The 22,842-nt window shown below is 49.2% G+C and overlaps 1 pseudogene across 1 annotated transcript in view; it reads left to right on the top strand.

The window, feature by feature from the left end:
- The window catches only part of LOC144373551 (endothelin-converting enzyme 1-like), a 71,181-nt pseudogene extending 68,140 nt beyond the window's left edge, over nt 1-3,041 (top strand). The window contains exon 20 of the transcript XR_013433179.1: nt 702-3,041. The product of XR_013433179.1 is annotated as an endothelin-converting enzyme 1-like (transcript). The remainder of the gene's footprint in view (nt 1-701) is intronic.
- Nucleotides 3,042-22,842: the final 19,801 nt, after the last annotated feature.

Genomic DNA, 22,842 nt, shown 5'->3' with positions numbered 1-22,842 from the left:
CAGCTCCCTGACTCATCAGACCATCTTCAGGTCATTACCCTGTGAGGAGGTGAGCTTCCTGTCATTAGAGAGATTCAAGGAAGGGCCAAGAAAAAATACTAGTATCCTGTATGTGGTGGAGTAGGCCCCTCCTGGTTCTGGGGTTCTAGAAACTTCTTAACATAGCCAGACACGGTAATGCATGCCTATAATCCCAGCTCCTTGGGAAGCTGAGACAGGAGGATCACAAGTTCGAGGTCAGCCTCAGCAACTTGGCAAGACCCTATCTCAAAATAGAAAATGAAAAGGGTTGGGATGTAGCTCAGTGAGAGAGCAATCCTGGGTTCGGTCCCCAGAACCGGGGGAGAAAGAAATCAAGACCCACCAGGTCGGCACTTGAGTTGGCCTTCAGTTGATTCCCAGAGCTGCTTCTCGAGAGAGTGCCCTGCCCAGGAAAGATGAGATCTGGACTAAATCCAAGATTTGTAAAGTAGAGTTTGGGCAGAATCCCAGCCTGGTACGTTGGCATCAGACAGAGACCCGGCTCTGGCTGAAGAGACGCAGCTCGGTGACACCTGCGTCAGAGAGGGGCACGGGCGCACACCAGCCTCCCCTCCGACCCACCCACGGGCCTTCCTGACTTCTTGGGGTGTGAGCACCAGGCGAGGGCTCATTCCACCCCTGCACAGTGACCCCAGCTTCTCCCCCTTGTTCCCTCAAAGGTCTGGTGCTCTGTCCCTATGCCCGAGAGCTCCCACGAAGGCCTCATCACCGACCCCCACAGCCCCTCCCGCTTCAGGGTCATCGGCTCCCTCTCCAATTCCAAAGAGTTCTCAGAACACTTCCACTGCCCCCTTGGGTCACCCATGAACCCTCGTCACAAATGTGAAGTCTGGTAAAGGGCAGAGCACAGAGAGCCAAGACGGAGGAGAGGAAGGGGCTGAGGACGAGCCCCGAGGGGAGGCTGCCGAGTCTGCCCCTCCTTCCAGCCCCTTGGCCTCCCAGGGACCCTTCCCCGAACTGGAGGGTTTGCAGCCAGCACTGGGCCAGGTGGGGGTCCTTCACATACCCGAGTTGCTCCCCTGTGCAGACCGGCATCCCAGCGTGCACCAGCTCCAGCGGGCATTTGGGTATTGGGCTGGTGGCTCACCAGGCCTGGTCCCCACAGTGACAAGGGCCAGGGGACACAGCCCCCTCGCCCACATCCAGCACCACATAGACCACAATTACCACTGTGTCAAATGCTTTAAGATATATTTTTTGGGGGAACTATTTTTTAAACATTGTGGAATACACTGGAAATCTTCAGGGAAAAATGCATTTAAAACACTTTTTTTTTGCATGAAGGATTGTTATATTTATTATGTTTTCTTTTTTTTTTTCCTAAATAACCTGTGGACAAGGAAGCCCCACTGATTTACCCCCTCACTGCAAGGCTGGGCTGAGGCAGGGACACATACACACCTGCCCCAGGCCACTAAACAAATCCTCTGACTGTGGTGACTACTGCATGGCCACCCACAGACAGGAAATGTGGGAGCCAGGCAGAGGCCCAGTTCAGGGCCAGCTGCTCTCAGCTTGCTGCCCCTGCCCCCAGAGTTCAACCATGGAAACCCCAACAAGGAAGATCTCAGCCCCACATTCACAGCAGGGACTCATGGCTATGGCAGATGAAACCAGGTCAGGGTCCCCAGCATAGTCTGAGGGCACCCAAGCACCCTGAATCTGGAGCACAGGGCCCTCCAGCACCAGATGCACGCAGCTGCCCATGGACCTTCTCTTTTAGCCCTTCCTCTTCGGGTCACCCCGTGGGACGTGTTGCTTCTCTGTAGCAACCCCCCACCCCAGCCATTCTGGGCTCTGCCTTGCAGGATCCCTCTCCCCCAAGGGAAGGAGGAAAGAGACTGCCGTTCTTGTCTCCAGAAGGGTCCAGATCCTCCCCTGAGCTCCGTCCTCAGCCCCCAGCCTGGTCAGCTTCCAGACCAGTTCTCTAGTGCCTTATCTGAGGCTGCGGCCTGGGCCTTGCTGAGGAAATGACCCCTGCCCCAGCGGATCCTGGCCTCCTCAGTGGAGCCCCCAAGTGTCCTGATTGGAACCCAAGGCCATACTCCCACTCCTGATGCTCACAGGGCCACCCGTCAGCCCCCAGGAGCTCTGGCCTGCAGGACTGTGGCCCTGGGTAGTAGAAGGTAGATGCTGCTGCCCTCGCCCTGTGCTCCAGCCATCAAGGCCCCCTGGTTTAGATCAGGACGGCCCCTGCAGCTGGACAGGCTCCCCTCCTTAGACAGGAGGCTAAGGGAAGGGTTCCTCAGCGCAGTCTGGCCCGTGGAGTCAAGAGACAAAGAAGGTCACCCCTTCCAAGAGGCCACAGCTCCTTCCAACAGCGGATGCTCAGGCTCCACCAGGTAGGTGGACCCAACTGCAGCCGCACAGCATCTCCTGTGGAGAGACCAGGCCCTGCCCCATGGCACGCCCCTTACCGAGGAAGCCTTGTCCAAGAGGCACAGACAGCTCGGGTCAGCAGGAGGCTTGTGAGTGGACTCCAGGTGAGGCCCCTGTTCCTCACAAACAAGTTCAAGGCCTGGGAGCTCTTTGGAAGAAAGAAAAGAAGGAACCAGGGAAGGAGCTAGAGCCAGCCACCTGGGAGGTGAGCCTTTTCCGTCCCTGCGCCTCCCTGTGCCTCCGCTGCCCCACCCTCCTGCCTTCCCCAAGGAAGGGTGGTCCAGGAAACTGTCAGTGCTACCAGCCAGACACAAGTGTCTTGGGCTGGAGTCTAGCCAGAGGGAATGGAGATGGCACTCCCCGTCAGGATGTGCGGGGCAGGGGGAGAAGTCCAGGCCCACGCAGAGGCAGCGTCCCCACTCCCATTGCCCCTCCACAGTGTCAAGGCCAAGGAGAGATGGGAGGCTGCACTCCCAAGACCAGGGGAGCCTCGGGCTTGCTTCTCTGTGGGCACATGGGTGTGGGGTTTGGAGGTGGGAATCTATTTTTTGTATTATGTTTCGTGCTACTGTAGTTTTGTGTGGCACTATTGTAATTAAAATAAAGTACTTGTATCGAGAGCCACTTGTGTCTGAGTGTCCTTCCAGGATGCTGTGCATCCTTTGGAACCACAAGAAAGCCCCAGCCAGCCCAGAGCAGCCCACCCTAGCCTCACTAGGAAGAGGCTTTGGACCCTGAGGAACAGCTGGAGCTTCCTCCTGCCTGCACCCACCTAGCCAGCACCCCCACAGCCAGCCGGGCTTCATGGGCAGGCTTGTATGCACCCCCTACCCGTGAGAATGATGCATCTCATGGCCTGGGCCCAAGGGGCTCCCTGGTCAACGTCATCTTTCCATTATCTCAGAGCAAAAGAGTTTCTGGATCTCAGATGCTTGGGCAGGGCAGGCAGGAAATTCAAAGAGGTCCAAAAAACAGCCTCCGCTGGCTTTTACATGTGTTCTTCCTGCTGCCTGGAATGTTATGACTTCCCCACCTGGTGAACTTCTACCATCCTTCAGTGCCCCATTCACCATCACTTCCTCTAGGAAGCTTCAGGTCTGCATGGGGGGGGGGGCTCACACAGGCTTTCCTCTCCTTCCAGAAGGTATTAGTTTACTAGGACTGTTGTAACTAGGTACCACAAACACGGTGGCCTACACGACAATTGAGGTGTTGGCCCCCCAAGTCTCTGGGGTTACAGGTGTGGGTCACCAAGCCCGACCTGACTCTACCTGTCTTTAAAAGGAGTAGGTCATTTCTCTGTTTCTCTGGCTATAAGACCTACAATGTACTCTCTTCTTCTGTCTTGGTAACCATCAGGTATGGGCGACAGTGAGGATGCCAGAGAGAGTGATATGCTTTGAGCTCAGATTGTCCCCATGAGGTGCAAAGGGGCCTGCGAGGCCCATAGGCCCCAGTGTCTCTCTCCAGGGCAGCTGGGAGAGCCCCCTCCCCTCCACCTCTTGTCCTCAGGAGAGCAGCCTGTTAAAAGAGCAGGTCCCTCTCTGTCACTGGCTCCTACCTCTTGTGTTTGACCCTGTTGTGTCCTGTTTGTTTTGTCTGGGGCAGTGCCGGGATTAACCAGGCCTCAGGCTGCAAGCGCCCCACTGAGCCACACCCCAGGCCTCCAGCTTCTTTCTGGAGCCCAAACAGGCCAAGCCCTTTCCCACTGAGGCTCTGGGTCCCTTTTATCCTTCAGGCTGGAATGTTCTCTGCACAGAGGGCACACCCCTCCCCAGCAGGATGGATGCATGAATTCTGTTTAGACTTGCCATGAGTCACGTGCCTGTTGGAGTGCAGCCATGTGCAAGAGTTCTCACCCACCTCCCCTGGAGCTCACAGTCTGTGGGACAGAGAATTTCTCAGCCCTGATGCTCAGAGGAGGTGTCATTCGGGGACACTGGGTTGCAGGGCAGGAAGTGGCTGAGTTGGGTTCTGAGCCCAGGCCACTCTCTTGGAAAACATGAGAAGCCGCTAGAAACAGAATGCCCCAGGGATGCCACGTGTGCAGAACACGCATGCGCGTACACACACACACACACACACACACACACACACACACACACACACATGAAGGCACAGGATGGAGGAGCTGGCTGCTGCCCACCCTTTTGCCAAGAAGGGAGCTTTTAGCCACCCTTCCCCCAGCCCTGGGCCTTCAGATGCCCTCCCTCCAGACAGGCCACCTCCCAGGGACTAAGGACAGGCTCCTTCCTCCCCCGGCTGGGGTCCCAGCGCCCCTTGCCGTTCCCATCTTCCTAGATCCTCACCCAACCTTGTTCTCCCCCCCAAGCAGGACTTGAAACCCCAGCCTGGCCCTTCAGACTTCACCCGACACATGTGGAAACACACAGGTTGTAACTTGGGAACAGCTGGAAAAAGTAAGCAATCTGTAACAATTGTGTAAGCAGAAGGGCCTGCAGAGGCCTCTGAAAGGGTGTGGGAGCAGGGGGTTAGGACAGACTTTAAACTTGTAAAGAGTTTGGTCCACTGAAGAGCCCAACCAGAACTTGGAAAACCTCAGAAGAGAAAACTGACAAACTTTACCAAAGACCGTCAGAGAATACCCTTGAGCACCCTGCCGGTGGGCGGAAAATTCCAATGTAATATTCAATGCCAGCTCTCCCAAAATTAATGTGTGATTTCAGCGTACTCTCAGCCAAAACCCCAAGATCATTTTGCATAGAATTTGACGAGCTGCTTCACATGAAAGGGAAAAAGCACAATCAGGACAATTCTGAAAAAAAAAAAATTTGAAACAACGAAGGAGCTATATTCCATATGTAAATATTTATAAAGCAATGGTAAATGAGAGCTGCTGTAGGTTAGGAACAAGTACCAAACTGGAATAGACCAGAAGCCAGAGACAACCCTGCACATATATAGGAATTAGTGTAAGATAGAGGAAGCTCTTCGTGAGTGGAGAAATGAACCATTTAATAAATGGTGTTGGGGGATTCATTTGAGAAAAAATGAATTTAGATGGAATTTCTTCCTACTGTGTACATCAGGAAGTTCTCTATGCATTAGAAACCTAAACAGACTAAAATTATAAATGTATTAGATAAAATATAACAATCTGTTTATAACTTTGGATTAGCAAAGCCACCTTTTTTTAGCATTTATTGTTACTGTAATTGGACACACAATACCTGTATTTCTTTTTCTTTTTTTAAATAAAATACCTTTATTTTTAATTTTTTTATTTTTATATGGTGCTGAGAATTGAACCCGGGCCTTGCACATGCTAGGCGAGTGCTCTACCCCTGAGCCACAACCCCAATTCCCCTTTATTTCTTTCATGTGGTGCTGAGGATGGAACCCAGAGCCTCACATGAGCTAGGCAAGCGCTGTACCACTGAGTCACAACCTCATACCAGCAAAGCCACCTTTTAAAAACCACAAAAAGAAAAACATAAAGAAGATAAACACATTTGGCAATACCGAAATTTCATTCTTTTATAAACCAAGGTACCATGGGGAATGGGGTGCAGCTCAGCGGTAGAGCGCCTGCCTAGCATGCTGAAGGTGCTGGATTCAACCCCCAGAATCACCAAAAAAAGAAAGAAAAAGAGAAATCCAGAAATAAATGAGAAATAAAAAATTTTCCCCTATCCTCTGACCACCATTCACAAAGGAGGGCAGCTTAAAATGGGAATTCTCCTCAAGAAATGGGCTGGGAGAGGGCCAATTACAGTCTCCAAAACACAGGTACAGACAGGGAGGTGGACCCGGGGTGTGGCTCAGTTCTAGAATGCTTGCCTAGTATTCTGGAAGAACGCAAGTTCAAAGCCAGCCTCAGCAATTTAGCACTAAACAACTCAGTAAGACCCTGTCTCTAATAAAATACAAAACAGGACTGGGGATGTGGCTCAGTGGTCGAGTGCCCCTGAGTTCAATTCCTAGTACCCAAAAGAAAAAAAAAATTAAACTTAATAATAATTTAATTATTTACATGCTCATTTAAATGTGTTCCATATACATGTGTTCAATTTTTTATGATTCTAAACAGACTGATTTTTCAGAAATTCTTTTTAATTTCAAATTATCTTTACATCTAGAATCAAGTGAAACATTTTAAATACTGGATTTAGTTTTCTTCCATCCTATGGGGCTTCATGAAGCAAGAAGTTAATCTAGTTAAAATAAGTAAATAGTAAAAAATAGTAAAAAGAGTAGTTTGCTGGTCTGGCACAGTGTCACAAGCCTATAATCCCAGCAATTTGGGAGGCTGAGGCAGGAGGATAGCAGGTTCAAGGCCAGCCTGGGCAAGTTAGTGAGACCCTGTCTCAAAATAAAAAATAAAAAGAGGACTGGGGATGTGGCTCAAGCGGTAGCGCACTCCCCTGGCATGGGTGCAGCCCGGGTTCAATCCTCAGCACCACATACAAACAAGATGTTGTGTCCGCCAAAAAACTAAACAATAAATATTAAAAAAAAAGACTCAGGTGGCACAAAGCCTGTGTCATTTATTTTAATAAATAAATAAATAAATAAATAAATTATAAATAAAAAGAGCTGGGGATGTGGCTCAGTGGTAAAGCACTGCTGGGATCCATCTACAGTACACATTTAAAAAAATAGTATGTTTGCTAGTAATTTTTCTTTTTTAAGCAGGGATTGAACCCACGGTTTCATGCATGCCAGGCAAGCACTGTTCCACAAAGCAACATCCATATCCCTCTTATTAAATTTTTGATTGCACAAAAAAGATAAGGATTAAAACTTGTCATGTGGGGCTAGAATTGTGTCTCAGAGGTAGAGCGCCCGCTTTGCACCCGGCAGGACCCGGGTTCGATTCTCAGCACCACATAAAATAAATAAATAAATAAATAAAGGCATTGTGTTGTGTCCATCTTAAAAAAAAAAAAAAAAAAAAAAAAAACTTGTCATGCCATTGAAATGGACTCTTTGGGAATTCAAGTTTTGTCTTATTTCTATCCTGATTCCTACAAAGATCCTATATCAGCTTAATTTTTGTTTGAGTATAGTATGGGTTACTACATTTTGATTTTCAGTCTAGTGTGTTAGGGCCTAGAGCATAATGGCAACAAGGGAAGCAACCTAGCAGGGGCCTGAGTGGGTCAGGTGGATGCTCCAAGTGGCCCTTGGCCTTCAGTGGCTTTCTTTCCTCAGCCTTTTGCTGGCATGATTTGACAGAGGCTGCCTGGTGGAGGCACACCTGGCCTCTGGAGGCTCTAGAGGCTATTCTTGGATGAGCCTTGGGTGTCTTGACTGACCTCTGAAGCCTCTGCAGCTGAATATGTTGGAAGCAGAGGCCCAGGTGTTCAGGTGGAGGCCCCAGGGAACTATGACCTGATTTGCCTACCTGGTGGACACTTGTAGCCTGCCCGCCTGCATCCTTCTTCCTGTTGGTCTCAGCTGCCTTGGGCTCTGTGTTGTGTTTTCCCTGCTCCATGAGGTTTCCCTGATTGGGCCTGGCTGAGGCAGGGCTCCAGGGTATGTGGGTGACCCTGTGCTGTCTGAAGGTGTCATGTCTCAACAGGGAGTGGCCTCTGAACCTTCTGTAGTTACCATAGAGGACATACCTGGTGAGCAGGCAGCTGCCCAGCACCTTCTCAGCCAGAGGAGAATGGATTAGGCTGCTCTGTGCGACGTCTTGGACACCTTCACTGTGGATGATGAGCAGGTAGTTAGTGTTTCTGGCTGCAGAGCCTCCCGCCAGCCCTGGAATAGCTGGTAACCCTCACATCTCCACTGAGAAAACTGAGCTGGGAACTGAGCTGTTTGTGAGGCAGCAGCACCCACTCAGGTTTTGGCACTTGTGGCAGGTAATTTTGGGGGTGCCATCTTTCTGTTCTGTGCTGCACATCCTACCTGCCCACCATCACTCCTAGCTTCTATTTCTTGTGAAAGTTTCTCCGTTGTCATCCATAGGCCACCCAGAGTTCTACTTACCAGCCAGGTGGTGTCCAATTTGGGCATTTGCCCATCAGCAAGCTGTGCTTGAGACACCAGTGGTATGGTGGGTGCCCTACAGAGCTTGATGTCTGTTCCTTGGGTTTCAGATCCTGCCCTGTAATTTTCCAGAGCATTGGTTGGGTGTGTTCCAGGTTCACTATAACACAAGAAGAGAAGCTTGCTTGTGTAATAAAGGTGCTATGCACAGGAGGAAAGCAGAGCTGCTTCACCCTGCAGGGGGAGCTGTCACTCACAGAGGGCTGTGGATCATCCTGAGTACCATGGTCACACATTGTTTCCCACATGAGTTGGGCTGTGCCCTGGTGAGTTTGGAATCCTGGTATGGACCTTCCTCCAGGGCCAACTTTTGTGGTCCACCTGAGTCACTGCAGTTCTGTCCATCAGGGATTTGGGCTGTGCTTATATGGGAAATGAGTGGCCTGCTGCTGCCCAGGTATAGCCAAAAGGGTATGGGTCCACAGGGGGCTGTCACTGACCTGTCACTAACCCTTCCCTGGCAGTTGTCCTCAAGGAACTGACTGGGGTCTTTCCAAGGGTCTTCCCTGGGCCATTCTTGCATTTCCTGCAGTCTCTTCACCACTGTGTCATGGAGGGTATAGCCAGACCCTCATCAGGGCACCTTCAAGCCCCACCCCAGGGTGCCTGCGCTCTCAAATCCTGCTGCTGAGTGCCTCCCTGCTGACCACACACCTCCTAGAGGGCAGCTAGCAGCTGTTCTAAGGTTGAAGCAAGGTGTGTGCTCTGATGGGCCTGGAGGATCCTCTGTGCCATGTGGTGACCTTCAGGTATCTACAAGACCCTGGCATCCATTTCATCCTGGAAATTGGGACATTGGTTACCTATACTTAGTTTTCACTTCTGTAAGGAAAAAATAACTGAATCTGAGGTTTGATTATTTGAACCATCAGAAAACTTTTGTTTGCAAATTACCAAAAATTCAACTCAGATTGGTTAAGTGGAATTTATTGCTCATATCACTGATCAATCCTAAGGCTGTAGGCGAGATCATTCTAGGCACCTGGCTGGTAGCCCTGAAGAGCAGGTGTGGCTCTACCAGTCTGCACTGCCTCCTTTCCCTCCTGGCGACTGTCTCTTGTGCTACAGACCATCCCATCCCTTGGTCACATGGAATCTCCAGCTCCCTGCCTCATTGCTTCATCCAGGGAACAAAGGATCCTCCTTCAGGACAGAGGAAAATGACCCAGTTATCCCACTCCTTGGTCTATATCCAAAGGACTTAAAATCAGCATACTATAGTGACACAGCTACATCAATGTTCATAGAAGCTCAATTCACAATAGCTAAACTGTGGAACCAAACTTGATGCCCTTCAACATATAAATGGAGAAAGAAATGGTGGTACATATACACACTGGAATATTACTCAGCATTAAAAGAGAATAAAATTAGGTATTTGCAGGAAAATAGATGGAGTTGGAGAATATCATGTAAGCTAAGTCAGCAAATCACAAAAAAACAAAGACTAAATTTTCTTTCTGATAAGTGGATGCTGATCTATAATGAGAGTGGGGTGCAGGGGGAGAATGGAGGAACTTTGGGCAAAGAGGAGGGAGGGGAGAAGAGGGCAATAGGGGAAGGAATGATGGTGGAATGAGAATAACATCATTACCCTAGGTACATGTATGACTGTGCATGTGGTGTGACGCTGCATAGTGTACAACTGGAGAAAGGAAAAGTTGTGCTCCTTTTGTGTATAATGAATTAAAATGCATTCTGCTATCATGTATAACTATTCAGAACAAAAAGAAGAAGAAGAAGAAGAAAGAGGGAAAGCTTTCCCCCAAAGCCCCATTGGTTCTAACAGACTCTCCAGCCTGGCCCTCCATTTGCTGTGGCCGTGAGGTGTAAATCAGTGGTTGAAGGAGCCCACAAGGGCTGACCCTGATGCTGGAGCAGAGCTGATGCCACTATCCTTTCAGGGTGCATGGTGAGAACAGCGAGCTGCAGGGACCTTTCCCAGTACAATGGAGAGGTGGGGCGTTGACCACATGGGTCCCACACCCACCCTGTGCCACCCTGCATTGTCAGCAGGTGGCCCTGAAGACCCTTTGTGCATGATGACATAGCCTCAGTCCCCTGCTGAGCTAGAGAGCTTTCCATGACTTTAGACATGCTTTTTCACTGCAGGTCATCCTTATGGTGACCATGTTATGTAGGGACATCTGCTCCATTTAACAGATGAGGAAATTAGGGCACCTGGTGGCTTAATAAGTCCACTGGATCTCCTGGCTAGTGTGGCGTGTGGTGAGGCTGGGTGTGGCTGTGCTACAGTCTGTGGGTGGAGGCAGCTGAAAATCCAGGGCAGTAGGATGCTCTCCAGGGCTCAGTGCAGCACAGCAGCCATGACACCTGCAAAAAGTAGGTTCAGCATCCCATCCCTTGGCTCCCTGACCAACTCCTTTGGCAGTTGGCCCATCTATACTTAGGGGCTAGTTCCAATCATTGATTTTTAAAATTTTTTATTTATTTGTTTTTATTTTTTGGTACCAGGAATTAAACCCAGAGGTGTTTTTACTTCTAAATCACATCCCAGCCATTTTTTCATTTTATATATATATATACACACACACACACGCACACACACACACACACACACTCTCTCTCTCTCTCTCTCACACACACACATACACACACACACACACACACACACACACACACACACACACACACACATATATATATATATATATATATATATATATATATATATATATATATATATATATATATATCAGTTCTGCACTCAGTGCTGTCCCCAGGTGCTACTGGAGTCACTCCCTGTGCCCAGGCTTCACTCACTCCAGAGCTGCTACTTACACTGGGTGAGGGCAGAGCGCAGCCTGAGCCTCATGGGGTCTGTGTGTGCTGGATTTTGGCTTTAATTTTGGGTAAGCAGGAGGCCTTGGTTGGCAGGGTCTTTGTGCCCAAAGACCTGTGAGTCCTTGCCAAGGAGAGCAGGCTGAGTTAGAGCTTCTGCATCTTTCAGACTCAGCCACTTGCCACCGTCTCTAGAAAGCCTATGAGTCAGGGTGGCCTCTGACTTCCCACCATGCCCTCCTGGCTGGATTTGTCCTTGGCATGTCTCATAATGTGTCCAGCATCGTGGGATCGGACCCTGTTTTGCCCTTATGCCCTCATGGTCCTTGTGCCTCACAGAGACCCACATCACTCAGTGGCTCAGTGTGGAGGCAACACCACTTGGATTAAGCACTGACATTTCAGGGTCTCTGGGAAGGGCTTAGGGAGTGTGTCCCTCCCAGAGCCTACACTGTTTTGACGTGGTATTTTTCAGCAATTACTTGGAGCCATCAGAATGCTTATGGACACCATTAAGGTCAGGAGACCCCAGACCTATCCAGCAGTCTCAGAGGTTTCCTGGTGACCCTGGGGTGCCATGGAGAGGACCACCAGTTGCTGCACTATCTCATGTTCATGACTGGGCCTGAGCAGGCAGCACGTGCCTCCAGAGAGCCTGTGGAAATGAGTACCCTGGGACCCACCCAGACTGTTGAGTCACTGCCCATGTTAACAGTATCTTGGGTGATTTGGTTGCCCTTGGAAGATGGAGAAGTTTCTGTCTTAAATTATTTTTCTTGTGAAAAGTCCTGGGTCCTATGCTCAGAACCATAAAATAAAAAAGTCTCTTAAGCCCTGTCTTTCTACTGCACACACTGGGCGCTGACTCTCAGGAGCCCAGCCATGAGCATGACTCAGGCTAGGAGTGCTCAGGGTGCCTGGAGGGATTGACTTTGTGGGCATCTTGGAAGTTCTGCAGGAAGGTCAGCTAAGATTCTTGGGGAAGCTGCATACTGACTCACAAGAAGGCTGTACCCCCTAGGCACAGATCTACCCAAGTTCTTCCCTTTTCTTGATGGCATAACTCAAGGAGTGGGGGTCTAGGGCAAGTGCAGGTTCACCCCCAGCTGTCTGGCGTGGCAGGGTCTCCCCACATACGGCCAGGACTCAGGATATATCAACAACTTGCTTTCAGTGGCCCACAGACTCCTCCTCTAGAGCATCATAGCCATTGGGGCCAGGATCCCAGAAGCCTGTTCCTCACAAGCTGTATTCCTGGTTTCCAAGGTGCCAGCTTTGGCTGGGAGCTGCCCAAGACTTCCAGAGCCCAGGAGCAGCCTCACTTCTCCTCCACACTCTGCAGTCTCCTCCTCTTCTTAATTCTAGTTTTTCTGCTTGTGACACATAACACAAAGGGTATCACATGGACAGTCCATGAGTTTTGTAATGTCCAAGAACAATCTTGCAGTGACACCCCCAGCCCCTTTTTGCAATGCTCTGCCTGGCCTCTTGCTCCTTGGTTCCCCCAACCCCACTCTTGGTTGCTTAATTCAGGTCCACCCATGATAAAGAAGTGGCAGAGTGACAAATGTAAGTGGTTCACCAGAGCTAAGCCTGCTGTACCAGAGAGTTGGGACAAAAAAAATGGGAGGGAAATGTGAAGCAAGTTTTAGTAAACCTAAGAAGTAAAATTGGTATATCTCTCCTGTTTAGAACAAAAGGAAGAAATGGAGAAAGACTCAGGACACTACTGCTTCCTCAGAGCAAGGTATCTTGGCCCCATTGCCTTCCATTCCCCAGTGTCCAAATTCACCTTCACAGCCCTGGTCCCAGGATACAGCCCTGGACCAAAGCAAAGCCCAGCAGGCTGGTCCAGCTGGCCAGTGCAGGGGTGCAGCCACAGGAGATATGGCTCAGAGCAGGCCAGCACCACAGGAACACATGGAAGAAAAAGATCTTCACACCTCCATGCCCTCTGGGGACACGAGCCTCTCTCAGGAGGTGTCTGGGCCACCAACATCTACCTGCAAAGATTCTGCCCAGGGGCTCCCACTGCCTGAGTCCAAAGGGGATTCTGAGCCTCAGAAAGAAGCACAGAGGGCCAGGCAGCACCTGGAAGTCCCAGCCTCTGGGGTGAGTGGTGGTCAGGGGCATGGGACTTGCCCTAGCACCTTTGGTGTGCCATGTGTGTGAGAGGTTGCTTCCCTTTCTGGGAGGGCAGCTGGAGAGGTGGGGATGGACAGTTAACCCCACACTCAGCATTTAGGCCAATGCTGATCTTAAGCCTTTGGGGCAGAGCAGCGCTTCCATTTTTCTCTGTGGCTTAGACCCCATGAGTCTAGGGAGTTTATGCTACAGCTGAACCAGATATTCCAGTTAACATGGCTGGGAAACAAATGAAAGATAATGTTCAGTCAGCAAATGGGCTGCCAGCAAGTCTCCCTGCTTCCAAGGAACAGTGCTAGGTACAAGTTTCTCTCCAGGCTGGCCTGGGCTACACTGCTTGGCCTTCCCAGCTCCTTCTCCTGCAGTCAGTCACTAGCCCATCTTCAGTCTGATTCTGTGGCATGTTTGTGGAGAGCTAGGGACAGTGCACAGGAGACAAAGCCTTCCTTTAAGGAGCTCTCATTCTTGATGGGGGAAGACTGAGGCCAAGCCAGGCAACAGGAAGTGAGCTGGGAAAAAGAGCATGGTTGGCACCAGGAGGGTCCCCAGGAATGAGATGGTTGGTGCCATGAGGGAAGGTGGTCCCTCAGCCAAGGAGGCTGGGTTAGGCTTCCAGGGAGGTTCTGGGGAAGCAGAGGCTAGATGGAGTTAGGGTTGAGCATTGGGGTCTTTGGGGACACATTCAGATGAAAGGATTGGTGTGCTAAGGCCTGGGGGTATCTTGTGGCAGCCTGTTCTCAGTGGAAGAAACTAGTGTGCCCAGAAGTGAGACAGGGAAGAGGGCCCAGTCAAGATTGGGGAAGGTCCTCAGAAGCCATGTGAGTGAACTGGAAGGACTGGACAGTCCATCTGGGCTGCTGTAAGATTCATAGCTGAGGGGCAGCCTTTCAGGCTGGGGCTTGTTGCTTGTTTCAGGAGGGTGAGACCAAGGACAGGTTGGCTGTTCCTGGAGAAAAACCAGGTGAAAACAGCTCAGAGCCCAAAGACCTGAGAAAGCCAGAAGGGAGTGACAAAAATGACACAGCTGTTGTGACAAAGGGGAAGGAGCAGAAGAACCAGAAGGCCAGCAGTCAGGCCTTCCCCTCAAGGTACCAGGCTGCCCTGCCCAGGCCCAGGGCCCAGGGATGCTGTCTGCACCTATTGAGGGCCCCTGGGACAGTTCAGCTGTGGGGTCAGCAGGGGAGGTGGGCTAGCCAGGCTGGGGCTTCACACTCTCTTTTCCTCTTCTTGGCCACTCATGGTGGGCAGTGGCCAGGGGTGAAAATGACCAGTGGAGAAAGAGGAGGGGGGGCTGGGCCAGGAGCAGTTAGTGACTGAAGTGCTTCCTTCCCTCTTCCAGCTGGCTGAACCCCGAGGAGGGGATCACCATGTACTTCCACACCATCATCCCCACACATGTCACCTTGTACCCCAAGCTCTACACTGTGTTCATCAGGGGAGGAGAAGAGCTTGGACAGCCTGAGTGGAGTGATGCTTGTGAGATGTACTACACTGAGTGAGTCCTGGGGCCCCCAGTCCCTCTGGTGTTTGTTAGAGGTGATCAGTGAGTCCTTGGGGTGACCCTGTTCCCTGGGTGAGTGTGTTTAACACTCCCAGCATGCATTCTTTGTCTCCCTTCACCATGGCTCTTTTTTCTGTTCTAACTAGAAAGTAAGACCTGTCCTGTTCTAGACATGCCATTTTGGTCAGTGTCCATTATTGGGTCTGTGTTCTTGGTGTGTTTGAGAAAAAAAAAATCTTCTGAAATAAGACTTCTAGATCACTGGCCAGTGTCTGTTGGTTTGCAGGGACTTACATGAGTATGGGTCTCTCACTGAGGACAGCATTGTCATTCCAAGGCAGAGCCTGTATAGAGCCGTTCCTTACAAGTCCGTTCTTCCCTGCAACCAAGGCTCCAAATGCACTGTGGAGTTTGAGTACATGTACAAGCAGCCACAGAAGGCAGGGGGGCATGTGAACCACTGCCTGTGTGTCAAGTCCTCACTCCTGTGATCCAGAGGTAAAGGGCCTCTCCTGTGGTGCCTGTGTCCTGGCCTGGGTGCTGCCGTGCGGAGTAGACTGCCTGGTCTGCATGGGTTCTCTGCTGCACGCTGCCCCTGCTGTGGTTTGACTCATGTGAGAGGAAATGGGAAGGAATGAGGATGGAGCCACAGAAAGGTCTGGGGATGTGGGCAGGGTGGGCCCGACTACCGGGACAGACTCTGGGACAAAGCAAGGAACAGGGAGCTGCTGGCTGGCCCTTCCTGGAGGGGGCCAGGTGGTGACCAGAAGCAGGATAATGTGTGGAGAGCCTCCCTATGGGCCTCTGTTATTTGTCCTCATCACATTTTGCTAGTGGCACTTGGGTGGCTTCTACATTCAATCTGTTGAATCTTTGGAAAGAACTCTCTGCACCTCTTCAGTCCCTCAGCAGCTCTTCCTCGGTGACCCTCTCTGAAGATATTGGCAGTCCTGGCCTGCCTGAGCACCTAGCCCTGTCCTGAGCGACCTCCAGGACCCAGGATTTTAAAAATATGTTTTCTGAGCTGTCCTCAAGTATCTGGGCTCCAACTAGAAAAGAAGCCCTCCTGTCTCATCCTCTAGAGTGGCTTTATGTACACCATGATACATGGCTGTACACGTAATTTAAAATACATACATACATATATATATATATATATATATATATATATATATATATATATATATATATTGTTTTTTTGTTTGGGCACAATATCATCTTTATTTTATTTATTTATTTTTATGTGGTACTGAGGATAAAATCCATGGCCTTGCACATGCTAGGTAAGCACTCTATGGCTGAGCCACAACCACAGCCCCTGTACACGTAATTTTTAATAACAATAGTGTACTTCGAGGACTTCAGCTTTGAGGCAAAACTGGACTTCATCAGATGATTCCACAAGGAGAGATGAAACTTCTGCTCTGAAAATTCCCACAAAGGGAGGGGCTACAGTGGGGTGAGGGAGAAGCTCTGAGGAGGCCAGGTTCCAATCAGCACATGAACCCTGGCCAACTGTCACCTGGCAGGGACAGTGTAGGCAAGGACAAGGTAAAGCTGGGATGGCAGGGCCTACCAATGTGGCAGTAGTGTGCAGTAGCTTAAGGCCTCCTAAGTTGATGAGTCTAATCTCCAACTTGTAGTTTTCCTGCTTCAACCTCTGGAGTTCTAGGATTACAGGCATGTACCATCATGCCCAGCTCTCAGCCCTTGTATAGGTTTTCTCTCTTTTTAAATTTGCTTTCTTTTCTTGACAGTGCTGTAGATGGAACCTAGGGCCTTGTTCATGCTAGATAAGTGCTCTACCTCTGATCTACCTCTGAGCCAGATCCCTAGCTCTTTTATTCATTTTTTAAATTTTGGGTCATGTTTTCCTAAGTTACCAAGGCTGCCTGCAAATTTTGGATCCCCATGTTTCAGCCTCCTAAATTGCCTGGAGTACAGGCATTCAACCATGGTGCTTGGCTAACCACTTTTTTTTCTAATTATTTTACAATTAATGTCACTGGGTTTTCTTGGTCTATAATTGTGTCTCTTACAGTTTGTCCTCAGAGTAGCCATAAATTCAGCCCTTGCCCTATACTGGGCACCTGCTAGAGGCTCTGTGTCTGCTGTGTAATCTTCACCATTCTCTTTGAGGTGGGTGTTCCACTATGTACCCTGCTCATTTATCAGAACAGGACTCAGTTGCTAATGAGGGATGGAGTTTTGGTATAAAATATTTAACCTACATGTGGTAATGTTGAAAGCTTTTACCAGGCTTGCTGAACTGCATGGCTAAGCAGAGACTTGGTTTGAAGCTCATCACTGTGGATTGTCTAGGATTTCTCTCAGTAGAGGCATAACCTGCTTATGGTAGCTGATGCAGTGAGTTCTGGTCACCTCAGTTTACCAGAGTCCTCTTGTTTTCCTTCCTTCCTTTCATCCTGACTGTACTCCCCTGTTTCTAATTATTTTTTAGAAGGGGTCTCTAAGTTGCTAAGGTTGACTTCCATCCTGTGACTCTCCTGCATTAGCATCACTGGCATTATAAACATGTGCCACTGTGCCTGGCTGCTGCTCCACTGTATTTCTGTCTTCTGGAGTGGTGCCTTGGGCTGGTGGGATTTGAAATCTTAAGTGTGACATTTTTCTTGCTATAACCCATAGACTGGCATCATTATAATGACACAATTTGCATGAGGCCTCCTGGAACACTGGAAAATTCCACAACCTCTTCACTAATAACATAAAGAAGGAGGTGGTGAAGGGGAAGAAGATGGCAGCCAACATCATGCTGAGCCACATCTTCAACATCCCCAGACCTGGAACCCCATCAACCTGAGGAACTTCTTTACCCAGTTCCAGCAGTTTTACTCTGTTGTCCAGGTGCCTATGATTTATGCAGGGAAAGCACAGCCCTGGCATAGCCTGGGCCTCAGAGAGGAAGAGGTATCAGTTTTCTCCCAATCATCAGTAGCTCTGGTGTGGGTGGTCAGGGTCCCCTGACCTATTAGAGGCATATAGAGACCCTGTGACCAAGTAGGGCAGGTGTAGAGGGGTCAGGAGGGCCTTTCCATCCCTTCGTTTCTGCACCACCTCTTGGAAATTCTCTCCTTATCTCTCCTCCTTATTGCACCCATAAGCCTCATTCCCAGCACCAATCTTGCATTCTTTCTGGGCTTAAGCAGAGTTGAAAGAAAAGGTGGAGCCCATCCTTTCCCCTTCAGCCACACTGTAACTTGGAGACAGAGCTGGCACTCTCTCTCAGATTGACATTGAGGTATCTTGAGCATCCTGGGGCCTCCCAGACCCCCTCACTACACGTTTTGGGAATGAGCATCCATGTGCTCCTGCTGCTCCAAAAGCCCATGTGCTGGGAAGGTGGGGAGGTAGGGCAGATGGGGCCCTCCCCAGAGCTCTCTGTCCTCAGGACATTGATCCCCTGCCCAAGGGGCCTTCCAGCCTCCAGGGCATGCACTCCATGGTCATGCCTCTTCTTTTCCCCCTGCCTCTGGTGAAGAAACACTTGTGGGAGTATTTTAAAAAGCAGATAAGACCATTTCTAGAAGAAAAATGTGGGGACGTCCTGCGTGATGGCTGCCCTATGTGAAGCAGATTGAGAATGGGTCTGATCAGTCTCTTCCTTGGGGAAGATACCAAACTCTGCTTACTGGAGTGTGACCTGACCTCACGGTGCTCCATTCTCTGCCCCAGTTCCTGCTCACCAGATGCCCTGCACAGCGACCCCCACCATATCCTGGTAACATCTGAGAGGTATCCCATGTTTTTTGGTTTTGTTTTGTTTTGTCAGAGATTTTGTAGGCATTTATCATGATTTTTATCTGATTATAGAGATAAGTGCTAGTCAGAGAAAGGCTGAGTGCACACTGGGGAAAAATAAAACCACAGTCATGTCACCACTTGCTCCTGTCACTTTGCTGGCACGTATGTCATTGCTAGTGTTGTTAAATTCTGTGTTCTCCTGAATATGCTGACTTCAAAAATCTTCACAGGACCAGGCACCACAGCAGCACTGTCATCCCAGCTACTTGGGAGGCTGAGGCAGGAGAGTTGCTTGAGCTCAAGAGCTTAAGGCCAGCCTGGGCAACTTAGTGGAACCCCATCTGGAAAAATAAATGAATAATATAAAGTACATGATAGAAGTGCTCCTGAGAGGACCTTCCTCTTCACACTCAGCATGCCTTAGCACTGGGGCCCAGGCCTGCCTGCAGGTGTCACCTAGGTCAGCTGCAGAACCCACAGGGATGCTGTTCTTGCTGGCCCACCTGTGCTGGTGGAAGCACACTGCCCCTGCTGTTTCAGCCATGGCCTTTAATGTGGTAGGGGAGTCCTCTTCTGAGCTGCTGTGCTTGGAGAATCATGGTCTCTTCTGCTTCTGTTTGGTTTGAGCTTGGGTAACATCAGGTGGCCTCTCCTGAACTCTTAGCACCTGTAGGTTTCCTATGTTTAAAGACACAGGTAGTTGCTGTGCCCTGTATGAAAGAGAGACAGTGGTGTCTACCAACAGCTGTGTAAGGGTGTGAGAGAAGAAAGAAGCATCAATTTCTGTGCCCATGGAACACACATCATGTGCCATTCCTTTTGAATGTGACTTTGTAGCTGGGCATGGTGATACATGCCTATAATTCCAGCGACTCAGGAGATTGAGGCAGGAAGATTATAAGTTTGAGCTTCAGCAATTTTGGGAGGCCCTATCTCAAAATAAAAAAAGGTTGGAGATATAGCTTAGTGGTATAAGGTTTCTGGGTTTAATTCTAGTTTAAAAACAAAAAAACATTTGTTTTGTGTTTAGGTCCACCATCACCAGACTGCCTGGTTCAAACCCTAGGCCCTATGTGAATTCCTTGGTCAGAAACCAAGCACCTCAATACCTCAGCTGTGTGGTGTGGGTGGAAATGACTCCAGTGGGTGTCTGTTGGCATTTATGGTATCCTGGTGCAAAGGGTTGGGGGCCAGGAACTTGTCCCCCTTGCCACCTTGTGCCTCCTGGTCTGGACTCAGTCCAGGTGTGTATTATGCTCCCTCTGCTGGGTGCAAGTGGCTGTTCCTTCCCTCCTGGGACATCAGGCCAAAAGGCAGTTTGGACACAGCAATCCATAGCTCACAGTAGGTCTTGGTTTCCTTCCAGATGGCAAGTGTACTTGACAAACAGTGCCAAAGATGCATTGTTGCAAGGGTCTTCGGCTGGCTTGGCATCCTCCCTGAACTACTATATGCAGCTGGCCCCTCCAAGAAAGGACTCTGTGAGCCAGTGTGAGAACATCTGAGCTGCCTTCAAGGGAACCTCCTTCTCTTTGTTTCAGGAAGAATTGCTAAATGAGTAAGTTGTAAAGCTGCATTAATGTAAATGCATATTGGAATGATATGTCAGCACTTTGCCATGAAGCTACATCACCAGTTCTTTAAATTTTTAATTTTTGAAGCTGGGCATGGTTGCACATGCCTGTAATCCCAGGTACTCAGAGGTTGACGCCAGAGTTCAAAGCCAGCCTCAGCAAAAACAAGGCACCAGGCAACTCAGTGAGACCCTAACTATAATATAATAAAAATAGGACTAGGGATGTGGCTCAGTAGATGAGTGCCCCTGAGTTCAATCCCCAGAACCACTCCCCACCAAGGAAAAAATATTTAATTTTTGAGATGGGTCTTGCTAAGTTGCCTGGCCTGGGCTTAACTCATGATCTTCCTATCTCTGAAACAACTGGGATCACTAACATGGCCAAAGTGCTATGCAGTTTTCCTCTTATGACTATATTAATGTGTGTTTACTCATTTGTGTGACACTTAGCAACTCTGTATATCCCAAGACTCAGCCCCGAGTATTACAAATCTCAGTTTCTGATCTATGACCTTGCCTTTTAGCTGAAGTGGTGGGTGATGAGTGCATTTGGTAGGGCTGGAGCAAGCTTCTCCTTCTGCTAGCCATAAAGCCCAGGCCATAGAACTGGCCAGGAAAAGCAGAGGACTTCCACACTCTCTGCTCTCTGATTGTGAAGGCATTGCAGTGTCCCATAGGTGGGAAGCTCAGGCCTCCTGGATTGGATGTCTTGGGTGGGCAAGGGTACAGAGACAATGTCTTGCCCCCACCCCAGGTCTTAAAGGCACAAGTGTATCCAGCTATTGCTAGGGCCCCTTGGGTGGGATAGAGGGTGGGCTTGAACACCACTGCTCCCACTGAGAACTGTGCTTCCGCAGGAGAAATGGGACTCCCAGATGCAAAACTCCAAACTAAATACTAAGCAATATGCATTCCACCAATTTAAAAAGCCAGAATAAGGCCAGGGCTGGGGCTGGGGCTTAGTGATAGAGAACTTACTTAGCTTGGCCGAGGCAATGGGTTCCATCCCCAGCACCACCAAAAAGAAAAAAAGTCAGAGCAAGAGTCACAGAGGACTAGAGAACAAAGGGACCAAGAAGGACTAAACCCCAGGGTAGAGAATCCAATCCAATCCCACACAAGAGCCTGAGAGAAGGAGCCAGCAGATCCAGATCTATAGCTCTGTGGAACTCTGTGCCTCCTCTTCAGTGACTGTAAAACAATTGGCAGGAGAATGAATATGGTACAGATGTTGGGAAGAAAGCTGGAGGCCCAGATGGCACCCAGGGGCTCTGGCACCCTGCATGCCAGGACACATACCCTTCTTAGGTGTGCCCGTGAGCACATGCAACAAGACAGGCTGAATTCTGAGCTGAACCACTCTCAGTACCCTGAAGGTGCTGCTGTCCAAGAGTGCAGGTCCCTAACCACAGCTGAGCAGAAGGCTCTATGAAAACTCCTTACATGCCTTGATTGTGTTAACAGCATGCTTCTAAATAAGGTCATCTTGGAGTGAGGAAAGATTCTTCAGAGAAGACTTGGAAAGCACAAATACATAAAAAAAAATCGAAGGGAGCTGGGCTGTGCTCAGTGACAGAGGTCTGCCTGGCATGGGCGAGGCCCTGGGTTGTTTCCCCAACACCATAAAAAAACTTTTTAAATCCAATTTAAGTACAAAACTTAAAATAAACCTGAATTAAACATGAAAACATCACTTTATTCACACACAGATAATTTCCATGTGTGGAATAACCTGTCCCCTTGCCCACTCCATCCACTGGGAGTCAGTGTCATCATTAGCATAAAGGTAGTGAGCTCAATTGTTCCCATCTCTCATCTAGTTTTGAAACCTTTTGAAATGAAAGCCAAATAGAAATATTTTTTAACTCACTTTTTTTAGTGTCAGGGATTGAAACCAGGGGTGCTCAAACATGGAGCCATATCCTTAGTCCATTTTTAATGATTTTATTTGTTTTTTGTTTTTTTTTTTTTTGTTTGTTTGTTTGAGACAGGGCCTCACTAAATTGCTGAGGGTGGCCTTGAACTTTTGATCCCCCTGTCTCAGCCTTCTGAGTTGCTGGGATCACAGGTGTGCCATGCATTTGGCTATTTTGTTCAGTTTTCATTTGATTCACTCCGTATGTCTGTTTCCACGATGCATTGATATCTACTTTAAAATCTCAGAATTCTGGACCTTCCCAGCCTTGCTTTTTCTTGTCTTGAGTCTATTCAGTGCTCTCACTGCTGCCCTGGTCTCTGTCCCAGTTTCTTCCTTCAAGAACCAGTTTCTTGACTTTATGGAGAGCAGGAAGTAGTTGCTGTGTGTGGATGAGTATGTCTTTCCATACTGGTTAAGTTTGCTGCCTCTGGGAAGCCTCGTTCCCTATATGGAAAACTCCACAGAATACTTGAGTCTCATGCCTGCTTGGGTCCTGGACTGTTTTCTAGGGGCTCACAACAGGTTGCAATGGCTTCAGAAGATCTCGAAGATTCAGAAGATGTCTTGGAGGTTTGTGGTTGGAAGTAGATTGTCAGGTCCTTGCTTAGCAAAAGCAGGTAACATGCTGAACATTGAATGCTTGTGGGTCTTCTGTCCTGAAATACAGATTGGGGGAAGTGCTAAGAATTGCTGAAA

Source organism: Ictidomys tridecemlineatus, unplaced genomic scaffold (assembly GCF_052094955.1).
Source record: "Ictidomys tridecemlineatus isolate mIctTri1 unplaced genomic scaffold, mIctTri1.hap1 Scaffold_42, whole genome shotgun sequence".
Classification (NCBI taxonomy): domain Eukaryota; kingdom Metazoa; phylum Chordata; class Mammalia; order Rodentia; family Sciuridae; genus Ictidomys; species Ictidomys tridecemlineatus.
The sequence above is the reverse complement of the archived record's forward strand: the minus strand, read 5'-3'. Positions and strand labels throughout refer to the sequence as shown.